This window comes from Pleurodeles waltl, chromosome 4_2 (assembly GCF_031143425.1).
Source record: "Pleurodeles waltl isolate 20211129_DDA chromosome 4_2, aPleWal1.hap1.20221129, whole genome shotgun sequence".
Lineage (NCBI taxonomy): Eukaryota > Metazoa > Chordata > Amphibia > Caudata > Salamandridae > Pleurodeles > Pleurodeles waltl.
The window spans coordinates 480,212,282-480,227,800 of NC_090443.1; the positions used below are offsets into that span (position 1 = coordinate 480,212,282).

The following is a 15,519-nucleotide window of genomic DNA, read 5'->3' on the forward strand; positions in this document are numbered from 1 at the left end:
GCATTGTCCATATGCCTGTGGAAGGATGGAGCAGGGGCAGTTCAAGGTTGGACAGGGTGGCAATGTGGGACAGTGGGATGACTTCAGGGTGTATCTCATGCTGGCGGGGGTCTTGACATCCTACTCTGTCTTTTTTTTGGATCTCAGGCTCCTCTTGCGGGGTGGTTGTTCTTCAGCAGGAGGTGGGGTTCTGGTGGCCTGTCGTTGTGGTGGGGCCTCCTGTCCACTAGCGCCGGCGGAGGTGGTAGGCTGTTCCTGGTCCGGGCTAGTGACAGGGGCCCTGTGTGGTGCCACATGGTCCCGCAACGTGTCTTCTATCCGGTGGAGGGCCTGGACTATGCTCCCCATGGCGGTAGAGATGTTGGTGAGATGATTGTTGAACCCCATGTAGCGTTCCTCCTGCTGTGCCTGGATCTCCTGGAACCTGGCCACTACCGTCGCCATCGTCTCTTGTGAGCGGTGGTAGGCTGCCATGATGGTGGTGAGGGCCTCTTGGAGAGTCTGTTCCCTGGGCCTCTCCTCCCCCCCCTGTCGCACAGCAGCCCTCCGAGTTGCCCTGTTTCCCCCAGACTCTGTCCCCTGGACGGTGTGCCCACTACCACTGCCCCCAGGTCCCTGTTGTTGTTGGGGTGGTGGGTTAGCCTGGGGGCCCTGTATTGGCAGACACACCGCTGATTGACCTGTCCTAGAGACAGAGCCATGGGCCCGCTGGGTGGGAGCTGTGCTGTTGTTCCCATAGGGGGTTGGGTCTGCTGTGGCCTGTGCGTGGGGAACCGACTGTCCAGAGGTCCCCGATGGTCCGGGCTGGTCGTCAGGTTCCAGGTCGACAGAGCTGCTGTCATCACTGGGTGCCTCTTCCGGGGGGGGGGGATGGACGTTTCTGGACCCTCCTGGCCGGTGTGTTGGCGTTCGGGTCCTGCATGGGGTAAGAGAGTATGGTTATTGTTTCTGTGTGTGCTATTGTGTGCGATTTATGGGTGCCCTTGTCCCCCAGTGCTGTCATTCCCTTGGGGGAGGTGTTGTGGGGGTGTTGGGGGGGGGGTATGTGCAGTGGTCATGCTTAGGTGATGGGTGTCCATAGTTTGTGGTGGCATGCAGGGGTTGGTGTTGGGTGGGTTGTGCTGGGGAGACATTCTCAGGGAGGATGTGTGATGGGGGGTTGGGGGTGGTGGTGGTGGGGGTTGGCATGCTGGGGGGGGGTGAAGTAGTTGAGATTGTACTTACCAGAGTCCATTCCTCCGTGTACTCCAGCGAGGCCATCAGGATGCAGGATGTTTAGTACCTCTTGCTCCCATGCTGTGAATACGGGTGGAGTGGGTGGGGGTCCCCCGCCAGTCTTCTGCACTGCGATGTTGTGTCGCGAGACCATCGAGCGCACCTTTCCCCGTAAGTCGTTCCAACGTTTGCGGATGTCCTCTCGATTTCTGGGATGCTGTCCCACCGCGTTTAACCTGTCCACGATCCTCTGCCATAGCTCCGCCTTCCTGGCTATAGTGGTGTGCTGCACCTGTGAGCCGAAGAGCTGGGGTTCGACTCTTATGATCTCCTCCACCATGACCCGGAGTTCTTGGTCCGAAAAGCGTGGGTGCCTTTGGGGTGCCATGGGGTGGTGTGGATGAGGTGTGGGGTGGTGTATATGGTGAAGAGTGTGTTGGTGTGTGGTGCTTTGTGCTTCTATGTGGTGTGTGTGATGGTGTAGTGTGCCTCTGTGTGATGTAGCTCTCTATTCTGTGATGTGTCTCTCTCTCCTTCGTCTATGATCTTCGGTCGTAGGGGTTTGTGGGTGATGTGGGTGTGTGTTTTATAGTTGGTTGGATGTGTGGGAGTGTTGTTTGTATGTGTGTCAGGTGTGTGTATTTCAAATTGTCCAATGTGGCTGTGTTTTGGAGCTGTGTGTGTATTTTGACCGCGGCGGTGTGTCCCGCCAATGGAATACCGCGGTTGAAAGACCGCCGCGTGGATTCGTGGGTCAGAATGGCATGGGCGTGTTTGTGTTGGCGTGACGGTGGAGGTTTGGTCATCTCCAGTTTTCCGCGGCCCGCTGATGAGGCGGCCTTCCTTGGATGTCGGGATTTTGGCGGTTTCGCCGTTGTGGGTCAGAATGACCGTGGCGGTTTACCGCGGCCGCGGCGGTAGAATGGCGGACTTCTGACCGGCGGTAAGGGCCTTTTACCGCCGAGGTCAGAATGACCCCCATTATCTTTTAAAAGGGCTATCCATAGCATAGGTGACTTTTCTCACTGGGTAGGGCACACCCATCTGAAGACAGTTTTGGATATTAAGGCCATATGTGTCCCCATAGTCAGCTATGGGTGTGGGATTTGGGGCTATGGGTCTATTGCACCTATCCAGGGCTTCTAAGGATTTCACAGAGTATACCTCCAGAGGTTGCCGACAAAGAATTGGGTATGAGCTATGTTTCCGATTTTATTTGCCTTTGCCCCTTGCTCCTCTGGCTTTCTGTCTGGACCAAGAGTAGGCTGGACTTCAATAGATCAATCATTGGTGATTGCCTGGCTCTGGATAGCTCATTACAAATTCCCTCGTTACGTTATGTTTTAACAAGCCTGGAAACCTCATGAAGACCACACCTCTTTTTTTAACAGGACAGCATTTTAAAAAGTTATCATATTTAGGTGAAACAGGCAGTCAGAGATAAGGTTGCGTCAAACCATGAGACACTTGCCCTGAACAAGCACTCAGTACACCATTTGACATTGGTGAAAACTGTGGGTGGCACGGAGCTGTATTTGACCTTAGATATGTCTAGTTATCACCGAAGACTGCTGACACTTTTTAGGCTTAATTTATTCCCATGGCTCCTGCCCTTTATTCCTAATTGCTATAAAGATTCTGATTTGCCTGTGTGTTTGTGTGACAACGCCTCCATCGCTGACACGTTAGATATAATCATGATTTGCCCTAGGTACAGTGATTTGTGCCGCAAATGTATACAACCTCTTTTGTTACCAACTAATTTTTTATCAAGTAAGACCAGCATTATTATGTTTACAGTTTTCATCAACTCCGACAGTAGGTTATTTTCTATCACCGTTTCTTTCTGGACAATTGAAGTAGGAATAACTGTGACTTTTTAAACTCTGTATTGTTGCTATTGTGTATTTAATGTATTTTATTGTGTATGACCTTTATGATTTTATTTCTAAAATCGAAAAAATAATATGAATGATAATGATGATTCATCTCTGCATGTTCCTGAAAGTTGGGAAGATGATAAGTTCACCACAGCAAACTGTTCCTAGATGCAATGTTTAGTAAAAAAAAAAAGACACTTTTATCCAGAGCCCATTTTTTCCTACCTTTCACCAAAACTCAAAATTTAGCTATATTTTTCCTATTTTCTCGGTCCTCTCCAGAAGAATCCACAAACCTTGGGTACCTTTAGAATCACCAGGAAGTTGGGGGAAAAAGGAAGCAAATTTGGTGTGGATACCTTATGTGGAAAAAAAATATGGAGTATTAAGTATGAAATATCCCAAATGGCCAAAAGAGGGCTCAGAACTGCTGGGATGGAGGCAGAGAAGTCCCTGCAGTTTAGGGGATAAAATAGTCAAAATGGGATCTATTCGGTAAAGCTGTGCTGCGATGAAATGTAATTCTTTCATAGCTTCAGAGGAAACTGCATTCTAACTGTAACTACTTTTGTTACAGGTCAAGGATTTTTCCTGTTACTGTGGATGATTCTGAAGAGTCCACAGGAAAACAACCTGTACGGTGGCATCATTTTATTGTATGTATTTGAAAGGACATGTCTGATTATTAAGTTTGGGAGAGCTTCTATAGTAAGCCTGTTTTACTTAATATAATTTCTGAAATTTTGAGTAGTTTCTGTCAATGTATCTTTTACTACAGCACATGGTGCCGGTTCACACCAGGCAAAAGGCATGATTTTCTGCTCATTATGAGCCTATAAACTGTGCTGTTTTCTTGTGATGTGTGCCAGAGATTTTTCCCTATTCCTATCGACCATCCTCTATGACCATTAGAGTGTCAATTGTTATTGACGCTCTACAGGTGCAGTATGCCAGCCCATATGTAAAAGGCCAGGGATAGCCACATTGCTTTTTGTGGGTTTGTAAATATGGACAGCTTTAACACATAACACTGCATGAAATGGCCATTCCAGTGGTGTTGCTTGGGGTGTTCACATGCAACAACCATGGAACCTGAAGGAATTTCATGCAGTCACAGATTTACATTTCTGGGAATGTGTCACATTCCTACGCCACCCCCGGGTGGCGTAAGAATGATTCAACGGGGAGAAATATCTTCATGTCATCCTGTTTTTACCACTTTTTTTTGTGTGCTGCAGAATGAAGCACACATAGAAAGAGGAAAACACCTCTTGTGATTGTATCTTGTGCAAGAAGGTGTCCCTTACTGTACAAGAACATTCATCCCCACAAGGCAGGCATTATGCACCATGGTGCAAGGGTGCCTGCGTTGGCACTCAGCAGAAATTTGTGCAGCAGCACAGGGAGAGGAAAGAAATGTGCCTTAGCTTGTAGATAAGGTGCATTTCTGTCCTTTCCTAGTGGTGCAGGCTCCCCTTTGCCACCTGCCATGTAAATGAGGCCCTAAGTGCATCATGTACAAGGAAAAGACGTAGTGTAGTGGAGTCAGCCAGCTTGCTGTGCAGCACTGTGTCATGTAGAAAGTGCAGGGATGCTTGGTATGCACTGAAATTCAAGGCATCCCTGCACTTTCCTTAGCAATGGCACACAAACTGCTGCCTAGCTCCAATGCAGGCATCCGTGCACCAGGTAGCTACTTGGTCTCACTTGGGTCTTTGTACACTGATCTAGGATGGAAATCCTCTGAATGAAATGGTTGTGTCATCGGACAAAAAACTCATCTGAGGGGGTCAGGTGTGGCAATGGGAGACATACACACATAGGGGCATGTCAAGAGACATGTCTATTGTACCATGCATGAAACTAAATTGCATACAGCCGACGTGGTGGGCAGGGGAGTGCACACAGGTGTCATGTGCCGTGGAAGGGACCACAGGAACTCTTCACAAATTAGCAATTGGAGGGTGGGTGATGTAAATAATTTACAACACTGGACCATGTGTGTACAAACTAATGATTATGTGTGGGCATGGTGGAACACTGCTACTGCTCTTCATGGTAGGGTCTGACTCCTCATAGCAACACTACATTTGGTCATAAGGGTGAGCCTGTACATACTGGTGAGGTAGAAATGGACATGTTTACTGCATGGTATCTACACAAATACACATGCACTACTGGGTTTGACTGGGCAACGCTTGAGGCACACCTGGGAAGGGATGGCAGAGAAACTCATTAGGGGACTACGACCTACATTTCATGTGGATCGATGGGAGCATGTGACACATGCCAGGAAGGAGAATGATGCAACAATGTCCCATGGTGCCATATGTACAACTTGGAGTAGATCATACAGGGGTTTGACAAAGGGATACCAATAAACACCTAACCACCACAAATCATGGCACCTGTGGAGGAATGTAGGCTGGAGTAATGGGCCCACTCATGTGGGATTCAAATGTAGGGACTTGCACCAATCACTCTACCACTACAATGCGGGCTGAGGCCCAAACCATTGCTGTCTGTAACAAAACAACATGTAGTCCCACTGGATATGGACATGCACGATCGACCTGTTGTAGCCATGTGAGAATGAATGTATGAGTTGGTGAGGATCACTGTGTGCCATTTACCTGTATAAGTGGACTCAAATTTGGGCACTCTGAGTAGGTCTGAACACATACAATGGTGTGGGCCTGAGTCATATGATGTGTGACACACTGCAGATCAACAATTCACATCAGGATGTCATGGGGGGAATGTAAGTGAACCAAATTACACAGTAGGACAGAAGCCCATCCCCTCTGAGCTGGCACACAGTGCCTGTGATAACAATCCTTTGGCAATGCAAATCTAGGAAAAACGTGCATCATACCCATGACCAACATGTGTACGACACATCACTGTCCAACTCAGGGCCCCATGTATGAGGAGATTATGCAACGAGGTGCTGCAAACCAGCTCACTGTGCTGCTCGGCATCATTTAGAAAGTGCATGGATACATGGTAGTTACTAAAATGCAACACATACCTGTACTTTCCTCTGTGATGGTGTACTGCCTGATTCTCAGTGCCAACACAGGCACGCTTGCACAATGGTGTAGGGGTGCCTGCGGTGCAGGGATGAGTGCTCATGTGCTGAAAGGGACATGCTCTTGAACCTGAACAATCATGAATGTCGGCTTCCACCTACTATGTGTGCTGCTGAAAGCTGCAAACATTGAAATATGAAAAATTGTGGACCAAAATGTCCAATCTCTCTGTTGTACAACTACAATGCCATCCCTAAGGTTGATGAGAATCTGATACATTTCAGGATATCTAAATCTGGGAATGTGTCATATTCCTTTGGATTCAATGTGTGTTGAGGGAGAACACCCACAGCAACACCCAAGGACCTCACATTTTATACAGTGTAATGAGTGAAAGGGGTACACAATTACAGGGCCATAACAAGCGACACAAGTTGGTGTGGTGTGGTCTTGTAAATTATGTGCCTGCACACTATACCACTTGAGCATCAACATCCATGACACTCCAGTTGTGCAGTGTGCTGCTGGGCCTTTGAACATAGCCCTTGAAAGTACTCCCTTGGAAACCTTGTTTTTAAACCTGATCACTCATGTCAACATTTAGCAGAGATCACCATTAACTTACCTCCATTTCATTGCAGAGGATGACAACATACTTCCTGCCAGCTGCCTGTCCTGGACTTCTCCAGTGAAGTGGATGACCAGCTGCAAACTATTAATCTGGATACCCTCCAGCAAATCCTGGGTGCCATCCAGACACCATCTCTGGTCTCAGTGAGGCCAGACAGCGCTGTGGGGTCTCCAGATGATTTACCCAACATGCACTACTTGCCAGCTCAACCACAGCCCTGGACTCCCAGCACTTACATTCCGATAAACTGCAGTAGGAGTCCAGAATAAGCTGGCTGATACGGTGCGGGAGGGGATGGAGACTGTGGCAGGTATCCTAGAGGTAGTCCTGAGGTGCCTCAGAACAAATGAGGACAACTCGTCTTTCCTACAAGGCACCGACTCTACTCTCCCTGGCCTCCAGTAGTCCCTGGCTAACATCGCTGGTGACATGAGGCTGAGGCACAAGCAAATGCCCAGCCCAAGTGCCACCAGCAATGTTGCAAACAAGCTGGGAGCAATACAAAATATCTTGCAGTCCATAGAGCTGATGCAGGACTCCCTCATTGCCACCTTGGGTGCCCTTAACCGTGATGTTGCTGCAGTGTTTGCAGACCATGCAGGTCCTCCTTGTTGCTATGCTGCATCATGTGTTCCCACAGATGAGAGCTGCTGTGGACACAACATCCACATCTTCATCCCCTGATGTGTGTGTGTGCCTCCCTTTCCCTCAGCACCTACAACACCCCAGTCACTCGAGGCACCACATACATCAGAGGATGAAGATGTGGAAGGAACATCTTTCACCAGGAAACTGCCCTTCAGCTTTTCTCTGTGGGACATGGCCCCTTTCTCCTTTGCTCAGTGCCAAAGATCATGCCAGTGTCAAAACACCTGGCACTGTCGTCAGTTGGAATCTCCCACTGTTGACCTCTCACATATGTGGACTGTCATTGTGGCAAATCTTCCCTAATGGCAATGGGGTCCTCCTCCTCACTAAAGCACTCCTCTTCAACACATGTCCCATGACATGTTCAACCCCATGGACTCTGTTTGAAATCCACTGGCCCTGTACACCTATTGGGGTTGTTCTCCCATGAACTGGTCCTGTCTACCTAAAACATTTTTATACAATTAAATGAATTCACTTGGTCAAACCTGTCTTTTGTATGTGTATTTGAGTCAGGACTAAGTTGAAAATGGTGCATTGTGTGAGGCAAGTACACTGACTACTTACCAAAGGGATATATGTGGATTGCAGTCCAAGACAAAGCCACAGAAACTGAGTGAATATGCTTGGGGAACGTTGATAAACAAACAGTATCTGCTGCTCAAAAGCATGTATTGCAACAGGTATCATGCAGTCATTGTGACAGCTGATGTAACTCACACCAGAAGTGATAAAATTAACTAAACTACCTAACCTAACTATCCTAACCTAATCTACACTACCTTATCCTATTCTATCTACAACTAACTTAACTTATCTTGACTTACCCTATACACTTTACACCACATGACAAACATCACCCCCGCCCCCTCAAAACACATCTTTAGACAAGGACAAAAGCAACTACACCTATACAAAAACTAATTAAACATTTAGGCCTAAACAAATATTTATTTTTTGTAGCTTTTCTAAAAACAAAATTCATATTATTTTTCATTTATTACACCCACCTAAAACACTACCTTCCTCCAAAACTACCCAAAATCTTAAACATCCCACCCCTAATAAAAAATATTATGTCCTACAACTAAACTACACTACACTAACTTACATAACACTAACTATATAAAAAGCCCAACAATAAAAAAAACTATATACAACTGGAAGGGAGGTAAAACTAAATTGGGCCAGCCAGCTCCTCAGGGCTTGTAGACGGCTGTCTTGATTGCATGGAGCATCCCCATCATTTGCACCTGTTTATGTTCCAGGCTGGAAAAATTGAGGTTTATGTCTGCCACATCCTGGCACAAGTCCTGATCAAAATCAGCCCACTGGGCCTGTGGTGGAGCTATGCTGGAGCTGGGGCAGTCAGTGGTGCGGTGGAGGATGATGGACCTGCCCCTGCAGGCCCACCCCTGTCAGTGGCCCAATCCTTCCCCTGGCGGTGTTGGGTGGAGCTGTCCCGTTCACCTGTCGGTGCCCCTGGGGGGAGGCACTCCATGACCCTGATACATGTTCCCTCTCGTAGATCTTGCCAAACTTGCGAAAGGTCTTCTTCACCTGGTGGATTTGGCTGTAGCGGTCTTTAAATTTGTCAAAATGCCGTCTCTGGGATGGGCTCATGTTCACTGAGTAAACAGTAAGAATACATGTCAAACAAAGTGTTATGTTGCAAAAGGACATCAAGAATGTCATGTATACATAATCTGCAGTCATCACATGATGCATATGACAAGAATATCTGGAAGGACAAAGTGAACATACATCTGATCAATATCCATCTTCTCCATATCGATTATGGTCAAGGTACCAAGCCTACGCTATTGTTACACAATAGCAGCGCCTCATCTTAAGACATATGTTAATTGCCATGTCGTCATTGACTATAGTTATAACATGTTGTATTGTGACCATGGCACATCCATCATGTTGCACTGCTCGTCAATGCCCTTTCTGCATACACCATTGACCTTGGATCCATTGTCATTTAGCAACAGTCATCTGAGCAAGGACTGTGAGTTAGATGTCATGTCTAATAACATTATGGACCTGATATGGCAGGGACACATACCTTGACACATTGCTACATGGAATCTACATGTGCCAGGTATCATATGTGAGTATGGAGGGTGGATAGTCCACTCACATCACACAGAGATGCATGGAACTACTCCTATATCCACTCATGTCATTACATAGTGAGCTGTGCCATGACTTCTATTATACCGCCCGAGTAACTGCATGGGTCCCACTATGCAGCCCATTCCCTGTACATATGTGTCCACAATTCATGGCACCTTGCTGCACACCAGCACTCAGCACAGCCATTTGATCGGTGGGTGCATGTATGCATGCCCTACATCGTATCTGCACAGGGATCATGGAACAGCTATAGCAAATGCAAATCATTGTATGAACTTGTTTGCATTACATCCAGCAGACTATCAGGGTCAGCACCATCTGAAGATGATTTGGGAACCGGCATGGAGTTGTACACTTTCATATGGACATCCTTCTAGTCTCACGCACATTTCCAATTCTCTGAGGCTGACAGGGGTTAGCAATGTTGATACATACAACCTAAAGTATGTGGCATCACAACTCATGAGTGGTCAAATCAACAGCAATTCCAAGTGTGTATTGTTGACCATTGTCCTGGTCATCATAGGGCCCGTATCACACGGATCTCATTCCTGGGAATACATGATTTACTGTGGTGTTCCTGTGGCACACACAGCAGAAACATGTTTTGTGATCATCACATTGCCAGCCTGCAGAGATGTGTATAGCCCATACCTTCGGCATATGTCCTTACAATCAGCACTGTCTTTTGACTCATACACCATGGGCCTCATTTACTAGGTCATACCCGCACATGGCAACACAGGAGTGTCATTTTTATAGATGCTACGGTGGCAAGCCACATTTACATGTCCATGGCAAGCCACCGAGCATGGCTTTTTATGGCCTTGTAAATATGGGCCCCCTTTCAAGCAAGAAACTGCGTGAAAGAAGCATTCAGTGGTTGTTGCTGTGGGAGTTCCCATGCAGCACTTATGGAATGTTAACTAATCTGATACATTCCCAGATTTCCCAAGTCTGGGAATGCATCGTATTCCTACTCAAACTCTGAGTTTGCATAAAAGTGAGGCAACGGGGAGAAATGTCTTTCTTTGTCCCCCTTTTTACCCACTTCTATGTGTGCTGCAGAATGCAGCACACAGAGAAAGACGTAGACGCCTCTTGTGATAGTTTTTATGGAGGAAGGTGTCCATTCTTGCACAAAAACAACCATCCCCACAACACAGGCATCCTTGAACCATGGTAGAAGAGTGTCTGTGTTGGCACTAGGCCCCAATTTGTGCGCAAACACAGGGGAAGAGAACAGAAATGCACTGTATCTCATAGATATGCAGCATATCTGACCTTTCCTGGTGGCACAGGGTGGCACTGCAAGCCACCCGCTGTGCCTGCCTACGCCACAGGACATGTAGATAAGCCCCCATGTGTGGGCTAGCCAGACACATTAGACATTGATTGCACTGTGAGTGACAACTGCCTATCTGTGCATCTGAAAAACTTTTCTCAGGTATACAGAGCTCTGCCATGTTCACTGTGGTCATTTCTCTTTGCCCATACCAGCAAATTGGTAGGCTCTCAGCAATAGCAATCAGAACCTCCTTGACATTAGACAGAAGCAAATGCACATCCAGGGGTGAACCTCACCCTTACTGTCCTTAAACATGCATAGCATAAGGAGTTTGACTTTGTATACATGCACTTTGTTCATGGCACTGGACACAGCATACAATATCACACACAATCCTTGCACTAGCCATTACACATACAGGGTGCCACTCACTGGTAGCATAGGGGTCATGGAAGCTATACACATCTCCACTGGTGTATGGCTCGGGTCCACCTGCAAGAAATGGCATGAGACATAGCATTGTGAATGTTGAACAATGGACGCTGTTGTCAAATATTGCACATTACACATGACTTCCTGATGACCGTAAAAGCCTTATGGTTCTGACAACTCAATTAGACCATTGGACATGTCTCAATGTCATACACTGGTGGTGGTACCATACCTATGTGTCACAGGTGCATTGCATAAGGCTTTCAAATTAGGTATTACCCCAAGATTTTTCAAGGCAAGCTGAGTGTAATGGTACTCAGCACCTATGTGACTGATGGGATACACTCAGCCATGACTCTCAATACTCCTGCCTCACTCTTATCATCACATGTCCATGAATACGCAACATGCAACAGTAGTTAGAATTCCTTGTCCCCTCATTTGACAGACATCCTTAGATGTCATTGTTGCATGACCAAAGACAACACACATACATGTTTTCTCCATCCCCAAACCACTACATTTCTTTTTCTGGTACAGATGTGTGTGTGACATATACATGTGTTTGGCATCCACATGTTATGACTATATACAAAGTCACATACATCCAGCCTCAACAACATGAGATATGATCAATTGAAGTGTCTCAAAATTGGATCCCTGATGCTAGCAACATTGCCCAGGGCAACACATGTTGACATGTGCCCTGGCAGCAGGCCATGTTTTGTAAATTTGCACACTTCCTCAGGCTGCCCACAGCACATGAGCTGACATGTGCACCTTGGTGTTAACATGAAAGTAACCAACAGGTATGCAAGGGACACTGCTCATTGTGGGTGCAGGACCACCCAGTATTCTGATATCTTTGTGTCATGCATTGTCTCTGACATATCTTATTTGGGGCGTGATGGCATGTGAGACCTGAGATATGTCAACCACTGACCCAGTAGGTCACAGTTATTAGGCCAAGTGTCAGCCTGCACCACCAGAGCAACATGTCTGGTGGGTTTCCGTGGCACAGTGTGCCAGGCCCTGAGCACAAGGCTAGTGCACCAGAGCCATACGTCACCTCAGGGGAGCATCACAGTAGTCCAATGTAAATGAAATACTTAATTTATCAACGTGTCTGCACTTCCTATGTGCCCTGCTGTCTACAGCACACATAGACAACAGACATCACCACTGAGGATTGTGTATGGGCAGGAAGGTGTCGCTTACTGCACATGCACACTCGTCCCTGGCAACCATGTTCCTTTGCACCATGACACAAGGGTGCCTGCATAGCTGATCATCAGCATTTTGGAGGTTGATACAGGGTACAGGGACAGGAATGTGCCCTACGACAGGATAATGGCATATTGTTGCACTTGTCAGTGATGTTGTTTGTCGCAGAAACATGACTTGCTGCCTTGTGTCCTAACTTAGTAAAGGAGGCACTATGGGCACGAGACCTCTAAATGCAAATGTAATACAGGAATCCCTCACAAAGATTGTGTACTTATCAGCAGTTCCATCGACCTCAAGCCCAAGGTAATCCAGGAGGTCACACTCTCGTGCCACAATGTCTGCCCACCAATGCTTCAGGTGGTGGGCCATCCGCTCCACCTCAAAGATCCGCTGCATGTGGAAGCAGACCTTCCCCCAGAGCAGCTTCCATGCCTCTGTCCTGTAGCCCTATATCACTCAGCCACCCATGGCCAGCGTGTTTGGGAGGTAGTGGCTGACCAGCCATACAAACCCCTCAACTCCTCTGCACTCATCCCAAGGGCCCTTCCCTTCCCCTACATGTCCCCACCTAAACCCAAAATGACCCTAATAACTGAAATGAAACCCCAAACTACTCTCAACTACCCCAACAGACTAAACTACCCCAAAGACGAACACTCGCCAATATACACTTAAAACAACACAATAGTCAAATAGACAGGACAGAACAGACATTAGGGACACAACTGAGACAGAAGACAGCAGAAAAGACTCCTGCACCAGCACTCCTCAACATAGCCCCAACAACACCCAACCTCTCCCAAGCGCAGACAAAAAGACTGAGTGTAAGAGAAAGTGAAAGTAACTTTGCAGTCCCTGGTTTGCAACATGGCTGACCCACTGCATCACTTCCTGGACTGATGTGGCATGTTATGAGACAACGCGTCTTTTTTTGACGATCCAAGCCTATGGGTGGATTTTGAAGGACGCTTGACGCAGAACCATTACGAAGTTCTAAAACGCGCATGACATGCATCATTATTTGGCATACGTGGTGGCTGGAAAATACACGCAATGGGACAAAGAGTTGATTTTTTTGAAGCAATATTTCAAATATATGTACACATGTATGGTGTCATGTGGAAATCATTTTTCTAGTCATATGGGTTGCTGTGTTGCCTGTGAATAGTTGTGTTTCACACTCTCCTCTCTTCCCATGTGCCTAATGTATGTATAGAAAGTGCACATTAGTGAAAGAACATGCATTAAAAAGATCAGACCACACATAGGCCACATTCCCTATGTTTTGCAGACACTACACATTCAGAGGGTTGCCCCATGTGCCAACTATGTGTTGGCACCTGAGCCCATTGCTTAGTTTACCGCCAGGGATGCAATGGAGTAGCTGTGGAAATTGAGACGCTTACCCACATTTAGGACAGGGCAGACGTCTGCCAATATGTCCTGTGTCCCAAAGTGCAGACAGCAGGCTGTCAAGCAAGGGAGGGGGGAGGACAGTGTCTGGTGCAGGCAAGTGTTGTGATAATTAGGGGCTAATTTATAAGCCCCTTGCGCCATAAGAGCGTCACTGTTTGCGACGCTCCAGGGGCACTGTACCCTGTTCCATATTTACAAGGTGGCATTAAGCCACTTTTCATGGCTTAACGCAGCCTGGTAAATATGGGCCGCCCGATGCAGTTTTCTGCGGCAAAGGGGCGTGCAATGGGTGTTGCTGTGAGCATAGCTGCACAACACACACGTTTTTTGACACTGTCCCAGATTTACAAAGGAACATAAATCTGAGGCAGTGCCCCAGGGGTGGCGTTAGAGTGCCACAATGAGGAGAAATACTTTTATTTCTCCTCGTTGTTCGCTCTATGTGTGCTGAATCCTAGAGCACACACAGGAGGAGGGAATCAACATTAATGATTGTTTATTTGCAGTAAGGGACACCTTCCTGCGCAAAAACAATCACCCCATCAACGCAGGCATCCTTGCATCTGGGTGCAAGGGTGACTGCGTTGGCACTAGGCAGCTGATTTGGCGCTGGCACAGGAGAAAACCCAGGGATGCACCGTATTCTGGTAAATATGGTACATCCCTGCGTTTTGGAAATGACGCAGCTGGGCACAGCAAAATTGCTTGCTACACCACACTGCGCCATTTCCTCATAAATGAGGCCCTTAGTACACACATGTGTATGTATATGTGAATGGTACAATTTGCTCATGTTTTCCACATCCTGGGGCCTCCCATCAGGGGGACACACTGCCAGTTTAACACCAGATTTTGTCTCAGCACCTTGCACCACATTTGACATACAGTGGCCAGTCAAAACTTCCCTGCCCTATTATCTACTAGGGACTTATAGGTAGTTTGATTCAACCTTGTCCTATTATCTATTAGGGACTTAGAGGTATTTGGATTCAACCTTGCCCTATCATCTACTGGGGACTTACGGAAGTCTGTCATTGGCAATTGTGCTTGTGCCAATGTAGCATATGCCTTTTATTAAGAGTAGTAGCCCTAGGCCTGGTTAGCAGACCAAGGGTACAGCCAGGGTCATTCAATGCCATTTTGAGTGACTCAAATATTGTAGTATATGCAAACTAGCTGACTTTCTCTCACTGTGGCGGGCATGTAATTTGGCTAAACACTGCTTGTAATGCTATGTGTTATCTTAAATCAATACACTCACATGACTAGTTTTTGTAACCTCAGCAATGTTGATACTATTAATGTTACATTTTGTGCTTGCTCCCCATCTTCCCCATACTCATCGTCCAGCTCTTCCTGCTCCTCATTGGGCCATGGGAGATTATGGCCTGCACATGTGTTCTGCAATTTGCAGGACAGTGGTACTGGTTTATTTGCTATTGGTGGGGAGTACAGTAAGTCTTCCCAAAATCTATCCAGACCCCAGGAGTGATACTGGTGTACTCTGGGAGTCTCCTCCACAATGAAGCAGGTCCCGTTTAGGCCTTGATTTGGACCCTGCTGAGCTTCTGTGTGGGTGTGTTTGTGAGGTGTAGTGGCTGTCCTGCT

General features: G+C 47.0%; 1 long non-coding RNA gene across 1 annotated transcript in view; it reads left to right on the forward strand.

Annotated features, from left to right (window-relative positions):
- Nucleotides 1–7,846, forward strand: part of LOC138292946 (uncharacterized) — a 158,136-nt gene extending 150,290 nt beyond the window's left edge. The window contains exons 2-3 of the long non-coding RNA XR_011202850.1: nt 3,673–3,751; nt 6,769–7,846. This is a non-coding gene — a long non-coding RNA (uncharacterized lncRNA). The remainder of the gene's footprint in view (nt 1–3,672; nt 3,752–6,768) is intronic.
- Nucleotides 7,847–15,519: the final 7,673 nt, after the last annotated feature.